Source organism: Crocodylus porosus, unplaced genomic scaffold, assembly GCF_001723895.1.
Source record: "Crocodylus porosus isolate Cpor-Errol unplaced genomic scaffold, CroPor_comp1, whole genome shotgun sequence".
NCBI lineage: Eukaryota > Metazoa > Chordata > Crocodylia > Crocodylidae > Crocodylus > Crocodylus porosus.
The window spans coordinates 13,211,873-13,226,548 of record NW_017728932.1 but is presented as its reverse complement, the minus strand read 5'-3'; the positions used below and the strand labels follow the sequence as shown (position 1 = coordinate 13,226,548).

At 43.8% G+C, this 14,676-nt stretch overlaps 1 long non-coding RNA gene across 1 annotated transcript; it reads left to right on the top strand.

Moving 5' to 3' along the window:
* The first annotated feature begins 436 nt into the window (after window positions 1-436).
* Window positions 437-10,910, top strand: LOC109317145. The gene is made up of 3 exons (XR_002102989.1): window positions 437-816; window positions 3,425-3,739; window positions 9,893-10,910. It is a non-coding gene; the product is annotated as an uncharacterized LOC109317145 (long non-coding RNA).
* Window positions 10,911-14,676: the final 3,766 nt, after the last annotated feature.

The following is a 14,676-nucleotide window of genomic DNA, read 5'->3' as shown; positions in this document are numbered from 1 at the left end:
TGCTTGAGCTTTTTAACCTTCCCAGGCTGGCAGGAGTCCCAGCAATCAGCTTAGTGCAAAGACTGGGGTTCTTTTTAATTAACCTTTTGTTTCCCACTGCAGGTGTTTCAAAGTTTCTTGATGTTAAAAAGGGAAAAAAAAAAAAAAAATTGGTTGCAAAGGTGCGGCCCCATACTTCCCCCTTCTCCCTGCTCTGTGATCAAATGGGACAGGTCTTCCTCTCATTTCCCCTCCACGCTTATGGTTCCCCGGCGCACACGTCTATAACAACATCCACTGGGAAGTACTTCTGACATGTGGTTTCCTTCAGGCATCCGTAGAAGGGCTGTTCCACGGCCCAATATCGCAAGGTCATTCTTACTTCCTGGGTCATTTTGCACCACCATCCCACCCCTCTCTTCCCATGCTGCTTTTTTTTTTTTTTTTTTTTTTCTTCTGTGACTTGACTCCCTTTGCACATTAATGTTCAGACTAATTAGCCCTAGTCCGTCTTAGTCTGGGCAGCCAGGCAAAGGAAGTCCGGCTGTAAGAAAGCAAGCCTGGCTGCAGGCTCTCCAGGTGCCGACGCGATGCCCTCCTTGCCTGCTCCTGGTGCCATTACTCAACTGGAGAACAAAGACCGCTTCCTGATCGCTCTGTGTGCTCAGACATTAATTTTGTTAATCACACAGGCCAGCGATTTAGCTGACACAATTTAGGACGTGAGATATCCTGAAGGAAAGCAGGGGGGCGCGATCTGGAGAGGACTCGAGACTTTCCAGGATTCTCTCTCTAAGAGGATTTACTTTGCTGTCACTTGGTTGTGTCTTTAGTGAGGTTAGTTAAGCATTGACCAAATCTTGGCTTGTTAAAAAAAACACACGGTGGGGAAACTCAGTGTACTAGCCAGCAATACGTATTAGGAGAAAACCCAAATCTCAAACCACGTTACCTATGAAAAGCATTGCTGTGCTGCAAAATGGCCCCTTAACGGTTTTAATGGGAGCAGTATAGTATTGTTGTATTGTATTTGATCAGTCCACTTGGGAGTAGAAGTCGAACCCATTGTATCGCTAAGAAGATTCAGATGCAGAAATTTATTACGAGGAGCAGAATGGATTTAAACCCCACTTAAAACAATAAAATATATCTTTGAGGGAAAGTTTCAGAATTTTCTGCGTAAGAGAAATAATGGTCTCTATAATTTAATAGGTGCTAAATTTGGTGAGGAGTGCCAGCAAATCCATTTCACAGAATTATATTTTATCTCCCTTGAAATGGTCATTTTCATGAATGTCTTTTTATTGGTTCCCATGTCCCATGAAGTGTCCAAGGCAGTGCTACTAAACCACACGAACTCTGAATATCTATGGGGAGGGATAACCAGGGAAATCTATTAATATCAGTGACACAAAAACGTAGAAGAAATGTGGGGCAGTTAAAAGGGGTCCCCTTTAGAATGGCTATTTTCTGCTAGGTCTATAACCGGATACGGGTTTGCAAAATTTACTTTCATGAGAATAAGGTGGACATCCCTATCCCACAGCTGAGAGATGTGAAGGATTCATTATGGATCAGCATTGCAGCCAGGGCAGGCAGTAAGCAGGTGACCGGCCAGACGGCCACTGAGTGCGAAGAAGGAACGTGATGAAGAACCAGAAGTCTTAAAAGGCTTTTATAAAGAACAAAATTTAATTTGGAATTTTCTCTAGAAAAATTTTCAATGTTTTTTGCTAGGATATACTGTTGCAAACTCACTGATCCAGAATATTTCCAAGTGTGATTTCCACTGAAGCAAATGGAAATTTTGCCCAAGAAAGGTTCTTAGCCTGTTAATGGACTTTAGAAGCTGTAAGGGTTATGGATTTCATATCTGATGATACTTCATGTTGACTACAGGTATTGGATTGACCACAGTCTATGCATACCTGTCATCAAAAAATAAGCAGGAGCCCAGGGAAAAAAAATTGAGAGCCGTTGAATTTTAGGAGTAGTGATTTGGGAAGAATCAAGTGGAACTTTGAAAGCAAGTAAAGCCAGGTATACCAAAGGAAAATGGCAAGCATGTATAGAGCGATGTCTGAGCAGCAACACAGGGATTATAGTACAATAAATGAACTGGGTATAAAAGGCTGCAGGGGGGAGAAAAAAGGAAGTACCAACATTCAGGCCAGGACTTGCAGGGAGAGAGTGAAGTTGAGAGCATAATGGAGTGATAAGACAAGCAAGGTTGGGAAATGAAAGAAGAGGTTATAATAAATAATAAGAAATGTTGCACGTGTGAAAGGAGCAAGAGGTCAGCAAAGGGAAGACAGTAGGGCCCTAAGAGCTGACAAGAGCTATTTATTGATAGACATTGCTTAAAAAAAAATTAAAGACTGTTATACCTCAGTGTTCACAAAGGCAGGTGGAGGAGCAGATGCCAGGAGGTGACATAAATTTTCTGATAGATAGAGAAGAAATATTGATGGAGGAATTAAGATATCAAAAGTTCCAGAAAACTGCAGCTCCACGTTGGAGCCCTCCAAAAAATGTTAAGCAAAGTTGGCGGGAAGCAGACAAGGCATTTGAAACCTCTTCAGAAATGAGGCTTTTGAGGATGTGGCACAAATAATAGGCCCGAGGAAAGCCGAAGGATATAGCTTACCTGGATGTCAGGGCAGGGTTTGAAATAATATTAACGAGAAATGTAATTTAGGGTGAAGGCAGTGAAAAGGGTATGTGTGGGGGCTTGAGTGGAGGCTGAAGTCCAATGGCACAGGAAGCCCAAAGCTGTTTGAGAGGAGACTGGTGCTGTGGTTTATTTTCTGTTAGTGATGAGCTGGAAAAAGGGGCTGTTGAACTGTCTTCATGATGCAAAACTGGGGGAGTCATAAGGAGAATCTCACTGAAATAGATATAGTTTGGGACAAACTGCTACCAGATATTGGGGTTCCTGTTGACCTTAAAAAAGGGCTAGGAATTTAATTTGTGGTAACTAGATAATGCCCTGTCCTTGCAGAATGCCTGTCATGCATGGATCGCACAGCAATTCACAGTTGGTTAACTATTAAACCTCCTGGCATTCCCAAAATAGCTAAATAGCTAAATATTGCTGTACTCAGCTAAGTGGCAGATCTGGGCACAAAAACCAGGAATCCTGACTTCTAACGTACCCTGGAGTTATTGCTGGTGAATCAGACTTGTGTTGTTAACACACGTTCAATGGTAACTGTAGAAGAAATTCCTGGAAACTACTCTTCAGATAGCTGGATGAGTACTTAGAGGAAAAATGTTGTGTTTATCCATCCATCCCTCTTTGCCTCCTTCCCACACCCCCGAATGTAGTATCTAGCCTATTTTTAAATCACTTATTGCAATATTGTCTGGGTGCCAACAGGTAACTAAAAGCAAAAGAAGAGCTTGACAGTATTGTATACTAAAATGTCTTGTGTCTGTGTTTTAGGAAAGCTATCCTTTGTTATCAAGAAGAATGAAACAGGAATCCAGGTCCAGGCTATGAAAGAAGCCTTTGCAAACCAGGCTCAGCTAGGATATTATCTATCTCCACAGAACTTCGGTGGAGCTTTCAGATCGTATATGTGGCCCATTTATGAGCCCCCCAAATTACTCATTAGGCTTTTGCAGAAGAATCCACTTTAGAACTGCATCCTGTCATTAAGAAACTTCAGAAAATTACACAACTGAGCCAGATGGAAGATCCGGTTGCTCCGAGCATGGGGGATAGTGGGAATGCCGACAGTATAAGATACCTTTCCAGGTAAGATTTTTAGGTCCTAGTAAGCACATGTGATCTACAGGGATTTGTCTGTATTTGGAAGGGGGGTGCTGAGATCCCATGGTAGAGAAGAGCGGTGGGAGAAATCTAGCAAAGTACCTGATATTTCTTTCTCAATCTCCAATCCTCTTTCTGGCTAAGAAAAGATAAGGGCCTGAACCAAAACCGTTGCAATCCCTAGGAGTCTTTTTGTGGACTTTGGTGAATTTCTGACCCGGCTCCAGGAAAGGAATGAGTAGTCTGAGATCTAAGAGGCATAATGCAGCTCCACTGAAGTCAATGCAAAGCTCCTGTTGACTTTAATAGAACCTGAGATAATCATCATTTGCACTTTTATGGCCTCCTTCCTCTGCAGAGCTGGCTGTATTTTTCCCACCGTGTTTAGCCCTTTCAGCCTGATGCATGTCTACCTTAGCTGAAAGAAAATGAGAAACCAAGAAGAAATAAAGCTCTGCAGAGGGAGGGCAGAGTGTGGTCTTCTCTGCCACGTGTTGTTTCCACTCTGCCTCGCAAAATGGCAGCTGACCTCCAAGCAATCTGCAGGTGTGGCAGTGAAAACAAGTCATAACCGTTGTATGCCTGCGTCCTTGATTCATCTCATATTGCTTTTACTGCCCTGAATCAAAGCGCTCGGTGCCCTTTTACAGAAAGCAGAGTAAATGTTTCAGGACACATCCTGGTCTTCCACTCGCACCTTTCTCAGGCAGAAAACCTGCTGATACAAGCATCTGAATGGAAAGCTATTAAAAACTGAATAAAGCCTCAGAATCCAGCTAGTACCCATCTTAACAATGGGTAAACTGAGGCATAGACGTATTAAATGACTTACCTAAGGTGCCAGATTCATTACAGAGGGTTGGCAGGCAAGCTGCTTTGGGCAGATGTGATATCTTAGGGTTGCGCATTTTGCTCCCTCTTCCTGTGGCTTCTCCAGGCCTCAGATTGGATATTGTGGAGCTGGTACTTCCCTGCTATACTGGAAAGCAGGGGGGAAGGAACCCTACTTGCCTCGTAGTAAAGCTTAGGAGATGGTGGGTGAGGACACCAGTAGGAATTTGGACCATGGCTGCAGAGGATGCCATGTTGTGCTGCTGAAGTCCGGTAGGTGACAGCTGAACATGCCATGTTTGCCTGCAAGGGAGCTACAGCAGGATTAAAAGCGTACCAGACCGCGTGCTTGCTTTCTACTGTTCATAAATATGGGGGTGAAGGGCTAGAGTCACCTTACGGTGTGCGGCAGCAAATGGTTTCCAGGCTGTGCTAGAAATGGCTACTCTGCTGAACCAATTCCTTGTATAGAAGAATTTGCGTCCCCCAAATTTCCTGCTCCAGCAGTTGAACTGTGTGGTTTCCTCCTGTCCACCACTAGAGGCTGCTGCATACCTCATTAAATAAACAGACAAACATGACAATTAATAAAAGAAGTGGACACAAGGTGCAGCTAGAACTGGGACTGGAGGGCAGCGGTCCCATGCAAACCCCTAGCTCCATAGACCCATTAGCTGTCACGTCACTGCAAGCTCCCCTCTCCAACCAGAGCTTGCCCTTGAGCTGCTGTTGGAGCAGGGAGGTCACTGAGAGCTGAAGTCGTAAGCTACACCTTATGGGCCAAAAGTAATTCTCCATTTCCCAAGTGTAAATCGGCGCTAGCAGTGTTAATCCAAAGTTACACTGTCATGACTGAGAGCAGCATTTAGCCTTATACTTTTAAGTGTGCCAGAAGATGCACACACCTCATTAACCCCCAGAAATTAATGCCCCTTAACAAATTCATTTTAATCGAAAGATGCCAGAGGTAGGACTAAAACATGGGTCACCTTTATAATCCCTGGTGAAGATGGTCTGCGAGTGAGGTGACAGGAACAGAGCTGCGAGCGAATGCTAACACAAGCTCTTTTAAACATTACCTGTGTCTTTTCCGGCCAGTACTTCCTTTCATATGTTTCCTGTGAAGATTGGCCTGGTTTATGAGCAACTTGGATTCCTTTGTCTCTGCGTTGTTGGAGCAGTAGGTGTTGTTCAGGTGGCACCCTGGAAATTCGTTCCCTCTCACCTTTGGTGAAAAGATACACTCAGGTAAATAGCTGCCGTATCTATCTGTTTTGCCAGGCTCGACACTATCAGAAAGTGTTGGTTTGTTCCTATAAGTTACACCAAGAAGACCTGGTTTGTTATTCACCTCAGCTCTGCTGCGAGCTTTCTGCTGCTTCCACAGAACAATATACAACTTCATTCAAGCATGCTATTGTTGTTGTCTGCCCGGTACTTTAGGCTGCTGTGTGGGGGAACGTTTTATAGGCTCAACATTTACAGTAAGTAAATACCAGCATTTTCACCAGCCTCCTTCCCCCTCTTCCCCAAGCTCAGACTTGATGTCCCCCACTTTGCCACCACCTCGATCTTAGCCTGCAAAAATTATAGCCTTGCTGTAAATCAAGCATTGCTAACCCCAAAGAGCGCCTGTAGCAGCTGTGCTTAGATTTTTGTTTTACATTTTTCATCCGTGATGCTTGCCCACTTCTTTTTGTTCTGTGCTTAAAAGAAAAAGGCAGCAAACCATACCTATTGCCGCATAAAGCTTAGCTGCTGCATGTCACCATCCATTATAAGGCATGTGCTTCCTCTAAAAAGAAAACAAAACCCATCGAAGGTGCTCATCAGGCCCCTAATTCCCATAGTATCTGGTTGCCTCTCAATCTTTAATGTATTTATTCTCACTGCACTTCTGTGTCTTAGAGAAGTGCTAGTTTCCCCATCTTGTAAATGGGCACTGAAGACACAGAGGGCATGATTAAACCTTTTGCTCACCATGCTGAATCACACCGGGATGCTCCATATGTGTTGCCTCCTGAACTGGAAGTGGTGTACTTATGTTCATAAGAAAGAAAGAGCCTGCAGCACTGCACTCAGGTAGCTACACTGCTTTGTTATAGGAAATAGTGCACCCAAAGCACTACCGCATGGTATAGTGTGATGCAGCCTGGCATGGGGAGGCAGGGGCAGAGCACCTACGGTTGCACAGTCATCTGCAGCAAGGCAGGTGATGGAGCTCATCTTTCCCGAGTGCCAACCTAATGGCCAACCTGCCCAACCATCTTGACTCCTCTTTTTGAGACGGTGCCGTTTTGTGAGTTAGACTCACACACAGGAACTCTGCTGCCATAGTCATTGTAGGACTTCTCTGCTCTGGATCCAGCTGCAGGCCCCAATCCCAAACTTTCAAAGTTACTAACCTTAATGTTGGGGTATCAATTCCCATTGCCATTGCTTCCATCTGAGGCTTGAAAAACCCACCGTACCTCTCTGAGAAATGCATGGCTGTGCAAGAGGATAAAAGGGGAAACAGATATGTGATATGTCCAGGGTCATTCAGCAGGTGTGTTACACAGCCAACAGAACGCCCCCCCCCACTAGATTTCTTTATTTTTTGCCCATAGAATCACCCTTCTTTTTAGAAAGGCATCCAGATGAAACTATCCCATGATGATCCAAATGAAGCCACAAGGGGAAAAACTGGGAGTTGAGTGCAAAACTAGAGGTTGCGATGAAGTAGCCCTGTGAGTTGGGACATATTCTCCAAGGTGGAACCCAGGAGATGCACACACTAAGAGGATTTTGGCCAAGCAATGCATCCCCATCTGAGTTTTCATTATTAGTGCTCTGATTTATGATCTGTACCTGTTACCCACTTGATTGCCCTTGCATATTACCGGCACATCCAAGTAGAACGCACTCGCTGTATTGCTGAATTTATCACCTCCTCTTTAGATTTCTACTAGTATCAGCGGGGACTTTTGTAGGGAAAGTAGAGCAGCCCTGCATGCGACAAACCTGCTGCGCAAGGGTTAATATTTGAGATGGGTCTAGTCCCATACACTTTGGGCCTCGGAGGGCGGGTGTTTGAAATCTGAACCTAAGCAGCTTGAAACGTGAAGAATTGTTCACACAAGCCATTTGCAAAATGAAACTCACAGAGTCTCGTCTCTGTTGTCAAGTCTTGCCAATGTGCACTCAGTAGCTACCTTTGATCTCTTATACAAATAAGAGTTACTAGCTCCAAATGACAATTAGGAACACACAGCAGCAATACGCTTAACTTGGAGAGAACATTCAGGACTGCAATTGTGTTGTGGAAATCCATAGAAACACCACTGAATTCAAAGGCCAGACCCTCAGTGGAGTGGAGTCTATTTGCAGCAGCTGAGGACCTGGGTAGTCACCTCACTGTTTAATAAAGACGGTGCCATTTGACTTGCTTGACAAAAAGAGAATTGGCAAATAAAATGTGACACATCAAACCTTTGGTTCTCAAAGGCAGGGATTAGCAAGAGCATAAAAGGGCCCAGCCGGGGTACATGAGGGAAGAAGACACCCCAGGGGACTAGAGGCTCTGTGAGTTTCCTGTTTTATTTCAGGGATTTTGGAGTAGGATGGTTTGCTGTTATGCATTTTAGTAATTTTATGTACCTGCTGTTTTAAAGCACCAGAGGGAACTATGATGTTCATTCCACATGTGAGATTATAAAATGGTGAAGTGTGCGTTTGCATGGTCTTGGCAAGTAATGTCTTCTTTGGAGAGTTGGCTCATGGAGGGGCAATTAGAAACAAGGTGGGGGGTTTTTAAGACTCTATCTTGCTTTTGTTTAAAAGATAGACATGCTACTGCACATGCAGAAGTACATATTCAGTAGCAAGTGAAACTGAGAACATGGTGATATTCTTGTCACAATTTGGAAAGGTTAATACTCCCCACTAGCCCCTTGAACCTGAAGAATTCTTTAATTACGTGGTTCCTTTCTGCGATGAATTTTTCATTTGAAAAAATTGGGGATTCACGTTGTTGGAGTAGAAAGTGCAAAGGAAACATCATGGGAAGAAACGAATTAAAGGGACAGTCTGATTGCTAATCTGTGTATGTGGTGGCTGCAATTGCTGGGCAAGTGAGGTCTTTTCTGTAAAGGTAAACAGGTGCCTTAGATATAGGCCTGGCCATTTGTGAGAGGAAAAGCTCAGTGTAGGGGTCACAGTAGCTATGTAACTGCATCTATTTTGGAGTCGAGTTGCTGGTAAGGATGTGTGCGTGCAGTTGTATATGAACTTTTTAGAAATTAAGGCACTATTCTTTCCAAAATATATTGCACCTTTCTGGCTCGGCATGGGGTATTCGAAATGCTGCATTTGTTTGCTTTAGTTGGTGTGCATCTCTCATCGTCTGCCTACTGTTTGTTGCCAATGGGCTAAATTCTGCTTCCAGATGTGCATGTGACTCCCTTCGAAACGGAGAACTCTTGAGGGTTAATAGGGACTGCGTGAGCATAGCCGAAGGTAGAATTTAGTGAGAATAATGTGAGAATCATTTCACCATCCCAATTTTTTCCCTTGGATGCTGTCTATCCTGTTGTAAAACTTGCTCTCGTCGTCTTATTGTTCAAGAGAGGTTCTCTGCCTGTCTGAAGACCTCTTGCAATGTTTGCAATGCTTATAGCTTCTATGGGGCTTTCCATTATCACCTTTTTTGTGCAACTTGATCGTTTCTATGAATTCTTCACATTTTATAGTTTCTTTAGAATATGGATGCTCTCTACTTCCAGTGTCTTTGAAATACCAACTCCTTAGCAGACACATCACTGCATCTCAGGTTGAAGGTATGATTGTTACAGGTGCTGCAGAATCATAAGCCTTCTGTCTTTTTGTGATACAATTATAAGAAAATGGATTAAATATTAAATGGACAGGGTGCTTTGAGAGTTTCATTTAATTCCTAAGTAAAACATACTGGTTATTTAAAACAGAAATGAAAGCTCTTTTCCAGGCTAGATCCCAGTTTGATCCAAGATCACTTTTGAGGTCATTGGATTTGTATATTGGGTTTGGCTGGTTTCCTCTCCATCCTTTGTGCCAGATTCCAGTTTCTCATATACTGGCTTTGTTGTTCATTTACACTTAGGCTTCTTTAGGCTCCCAGAGTAAATCACTTTAAGACCCACCCCTTTACACCATAAGAGCAGTACATAAAGGTATTAGTATAAATTAAATTAGATCCATGGCCATATGACCTGTAGTGATATAGTCTGCATGTATCTATCTGACTGAAGTGTGTTTAATTTATCTATTATTTATGTTTTATTTATTCAGGAGAATTAAGTTCCCTAACCTTGCTGAGAGCCTTTCTTCACTCTGCTGGTGACATGCAGTATATGATACCATCACAGCACTTTAAAGCACTTGACTTTTTCTAAGAAATTAATCCTTGGGACATCCCAGGTGGACAAATACTATCACTTTCATTGTATAGCTGGGAAAACTGGGGCCAAGTCAAGTGAAGTGTTTTTCCAAGAATACAGAAAGAATCGGTATCAGAGCTGGGAGCAAAGTTGTGAGTGCCCACCACCCAGGCTTGATTTCAGGCCACCCAGGTGAGGCTCTCTCTCTCTGTACAATGTTAATTCATCTTCTCTGGGTGCCCCTGGCTGTCCAGCTCAGACGGTCTTTGTCCTCTCCATCTCCCACCACCTTGTTCTTCAGTAAGTCCTCACTCACGTTCTCTCAGTGGATATGGAAACTACCTGAGAGAGCAGTAATGGGCCTCATCTCACTGGCATTCATCCCCTGCTCCTCTGTGTGATGATCACTAACTAGTCCATCGTGCTGAAGCCCAAAAGACAGATTCCTGTTCATCTTTGGGTACGTCAGGGCGATCCACCCTGGTCTCTGCCAACTTGGAAGAGAGGGTCGTAAGCTTGTTTCCAGCTGTGGATATATTGAATGGCAGGAAGCAGAGCAGCCAAGCAAACTAGTTGTGTTTTTTTTTTAAAATAGGACCTTGTGGTGATCTGTTATCACCCTTATAGTAGAGGCTAGGAACCACTTCCATAGACTATGGTGCTAGGTATTGTACAAATGCAGAGTAAGACACAGCCTTGATTGGCCTGATCCAAGGCTTGAATTTCTATTGCGGGCAGCTCAGGAGCACGGAGAAGGGTCAGCACTGTAATCCGAGTTACCCAGGGCTGAGGACGTAGTAAGTCTATCGACGGTAGCGGTGTTGTTCCAAATTGACACTTTGCAGACGAAATGAGTGTGGCCCAAAATGGCAATGTGCATCTCCCCAGCACATTTCTTTAGCAAATTGCATTTTTTGTTTCACTGCTGTTTTTAAGCTGAGTTTTTGCAGCTACATCTCACAGCCCTGCAGGGACCCGGTGAGGTTTCTGCGCTGAGATGATGCCTCACTTTGCATACTTGTCTCAGAGGGGAAAATGACTATGATGGCATTTCAGCATATATTTCATATTGTTCCGTGCGAATAACAGGATCTGATGATTGAAATCTAATACCTGGGAACCAAAATGAATTGTTTGCCTTCTCGTGAAATGCTGTGCCTCTGCGCTTCTTTCTCATTTGCGCGCGCACACACACACACACACGTGCGCACGCACACACGCACACACACACACACACACACACACACACACACACACACACGCACACACGTGCGTGCACGCACTCACACTCTCACCGGGGCTTCATAATACAGCAAATTGCTTATACACATGTAAGCAAATATCTTCTCAAATTATCTCTTATCACCAAATGGGGTGTGATGCTTGTTGTTCAAGGGGCTGAGGTTGCCTTTCAATCTGCCGGGGCCGGCCTGACACCAAAAATAAACAGCATAAGCCTGGAACGGTTGTCGCAAGGGGCAGAAAGAACTTGTCAGGCGGGAGTGTGTGAGCCGGCAAGATGATAATGTGGCATGACACTTCTGAAATGAGACACCGGTTGCCATGGTGAGGAGTCAGGAGGGACTATCTCTCCAGAGGCTGAAATAAAACATGCTTTAAATGATGTTTGATTAGAATTTAGATCATGTAACTGAGTGGCTGGACCCGGTTTTTCCTTTTACCCATTGTCGTCGTCGTCTTCGGCTGCTGGCGGAGTTCACTCTCAAAAGAAAGGGTTCTGGATTCTGCGCGGCCCCGTCTGTACACCCCCCCTACCTTGCACGCCCAACGTGCGGAGAGGTTACTTAGTCCCATGCCCCACTCAATTATGCTCCTTGCTAACTCTGCTTGCATTTTCCACTTGAGCCCATCTTACTTTAAGCCAGTTAAAAAATGATTCCCTCTGTTCTGCAAAACGCTTAATCAATAGCACCCTGAGAATATTCCCCTCCTTACTTGGCTTTTTCCCAGAGTGGTCTAACTCAGGGTATCCGTCGCCTTGTTAATCTATATTAAAGATACAGCCCGTGAAAGGTTAGGCACAATAGTCCTCTTGTGCTCTTCGTATTAAAGTGAGAGGGTGCGTGTATGTGAAAGGGATCATCTCAAATCGTGGAAAGAACTTGGAAAAGAATAATTGAGAGGCCAATGCAAAACCAAGTGCAGCTTGTCACTGCTGCCTCACAAATGGAACAGGAGAGTTCAAAATGAATTTTTACGTGTTGCAATGTCACCTGCAAAACGCACTAAATTAATTGTCAGGTGTTTCAAAATAGCCCTTAGCAGAAAGAGGGATGTGAGGGGTGGCTTATGGGCTGGTTCTGGGTTATAGAGCTTTTCACCACTTGGTTGCTCGTAAAGATGTCCGGGTACTTAACAAGCATGTTGCAGAAGGTATGTAATGATTCCTGTTCCTATCATTCACTATTTGCATACAAGACATACAAAAAGCCAGAACTCTTGCTTCCAAAATGATACCTTTTATTAGACCAAGTGGGAAATTGCAAGAAAGTTGTCCTTTTCTGCCAAGGAGCCTTCAACAGTTATGGAGCAGCTGGGATCCTGAGAAAAGCAGTTGTTCGAATAAAGCGACCAAAACCAGTGAAGGCATCAAGTAGGAAAACTTTCTCGATGGTAAGAACCCGTGGGCCAGCTACTTGGTTGGCAGCTAAGTTAAGGCAGCTTCATTGAAATGAGTAGTCGTACAATGGTTTATACCTGCAAGGAACCTGGACTTAAAAATCTGCTAATAGTCCACCCGACTTGGTCAGTGGAAGCTGTTGGTATCTGATGCCTTTTTCGGTAGCGGAGGTGAACTAAGTTTGGTGGTCTCGCTACTGGCAGAAGACATGAGTCTGTTTCGTATAACCCAATACTACCAATGGCATTAGTCAGATGAAGGCAAATGAATGATGATGGAGACCCCACCAGTCTTGCCTCTTGCCATGAGGACCTGATGTAGCATCAGATCGTTATTTGGGGATGCCATATTCCTTAGCAGAATCCCAATGTAACCGCACGCTGCTAACAAACTATAGTTTTACACATGCCTTTAAAAAAAAAAACAGCTTTCCTTTTCACTCGCATTTTAACTGTGGTCATGTGCTTTGGTGAACGAAGTCATTACATCCATCCAGGTAAAAGGGAGTGTACAACACTCAGGTTTTCTTTGCTATTCAAAGCCTCATCTGAGGCAGCATTGGCTAGAGCTGCTATTGTGTGTTTTTATTTAAATATATATATATAGATATAGATATATAGTGGCTCTGAATGAGACCGAGTGTATCCTAGGAGTCGCTGAATGCCCTGTAATTTATGAGAGACAAAGAGGTACATTAGATATTGTTAGAATACATAATAATCCTCAGGCAATAATTTATTCAGGTTAGGATCTCCATAATTCTTGACTGCACTCTAATGAAGACCACTGATGCTTATTATATATTTTTGTGTACATCAGAGGTACCTGTGAATATATGGATACTGGACTTGCCTCCTGCTACCCATGCTATTTGTGGAGTTGCCAAGGGCATCATACTGTTAGGATTACTTGCCTGCCCTCTCTGTGGAGGATGCGACAAATTCTCCTGTTCTCCAGGAGCGATTCCTTTTTGCTACGAGCTCTTTATGACTTTATGGCAATGCAATCAGCCTAGTCAATGTGTTTCTAGCAGCAGGGTTCAGGGACGCTGTGACTCAAAGGGCACCTCTGGTTAGCTTGCCTCTCTGTCTCTTCCTTCGAGGGCACCCTTAGTCAGTGACTTAACACCTTTAGTCTGGGACTTAATCTACGCTCAAGCACCACGGGTATGTGGTATGTCCCGGCCAATGTTGCATGCTGTCCATGCGAGGAAACAAACCAGTCATACCTGTTGTGGAACAATATCCATGACTGCCCAGTGCCTTTCTCTCATTGCAGTAAATGAAGCATTGAAAGACCAAGAGCTGTGCTGATGGAGGGCTAATGTCATTTGAAGGACTCACAACTGGTTGTCATAGCTTAAAATGTAGGGCCGGCAGGCAGCCTGGCCGTGTGCTGCAGTGTATAACAGCCGCTACAGATATAATTAGCTTCACTGTTTAAACTTGATCGTTAATAGCGTCGCGTGACATAACGTATGTATTGAAAAGAAATCAGTGACAGCACAGGTATTCTGGTTGGTAGGGCTACTGGTCCTTAATAGACAAGTATCAGAAAAGAAGTACTTAAGTCAGAATGATCTATTAAGAAAAACTCAAACTAAAGCACTATCGCTTACATTTTCAAAAGCGGCTGGAAATTTCTGGTGCTTCTTTCTTTCCATGCTGAGTCTCGGAGAGGCCAGATCTTCATGGATGGGTTACTCATTACTTTCTGAGCATCAGAGAACTTAAAAAATCTTCAGTAGGGCTGACAAAACCCGAGGCACCCAGAACTCACCGGTCACTTTTGAAAAGCATTGGCGATATTTTCTTTCCTTTTTTGGTCTTTATGTACCCAGTGGAGTTTCCAAAAACATCCAAATAACTTGCAGTGGGAGTTGTCCTCCCAAATCACTGAAAAGCTTTTGATCCTTATGAATCCCCAGTTATTTTTCCTGCTTGGTGCAGGGGGCTAGCCCCAATGATCGTCTGAGGTCCCTTCCAGCCTTACAATCTATGAATTGGTTAAGCAAGTCTTGAGTAATTTATGAGGGTTCTCATGTCTACCTAGAT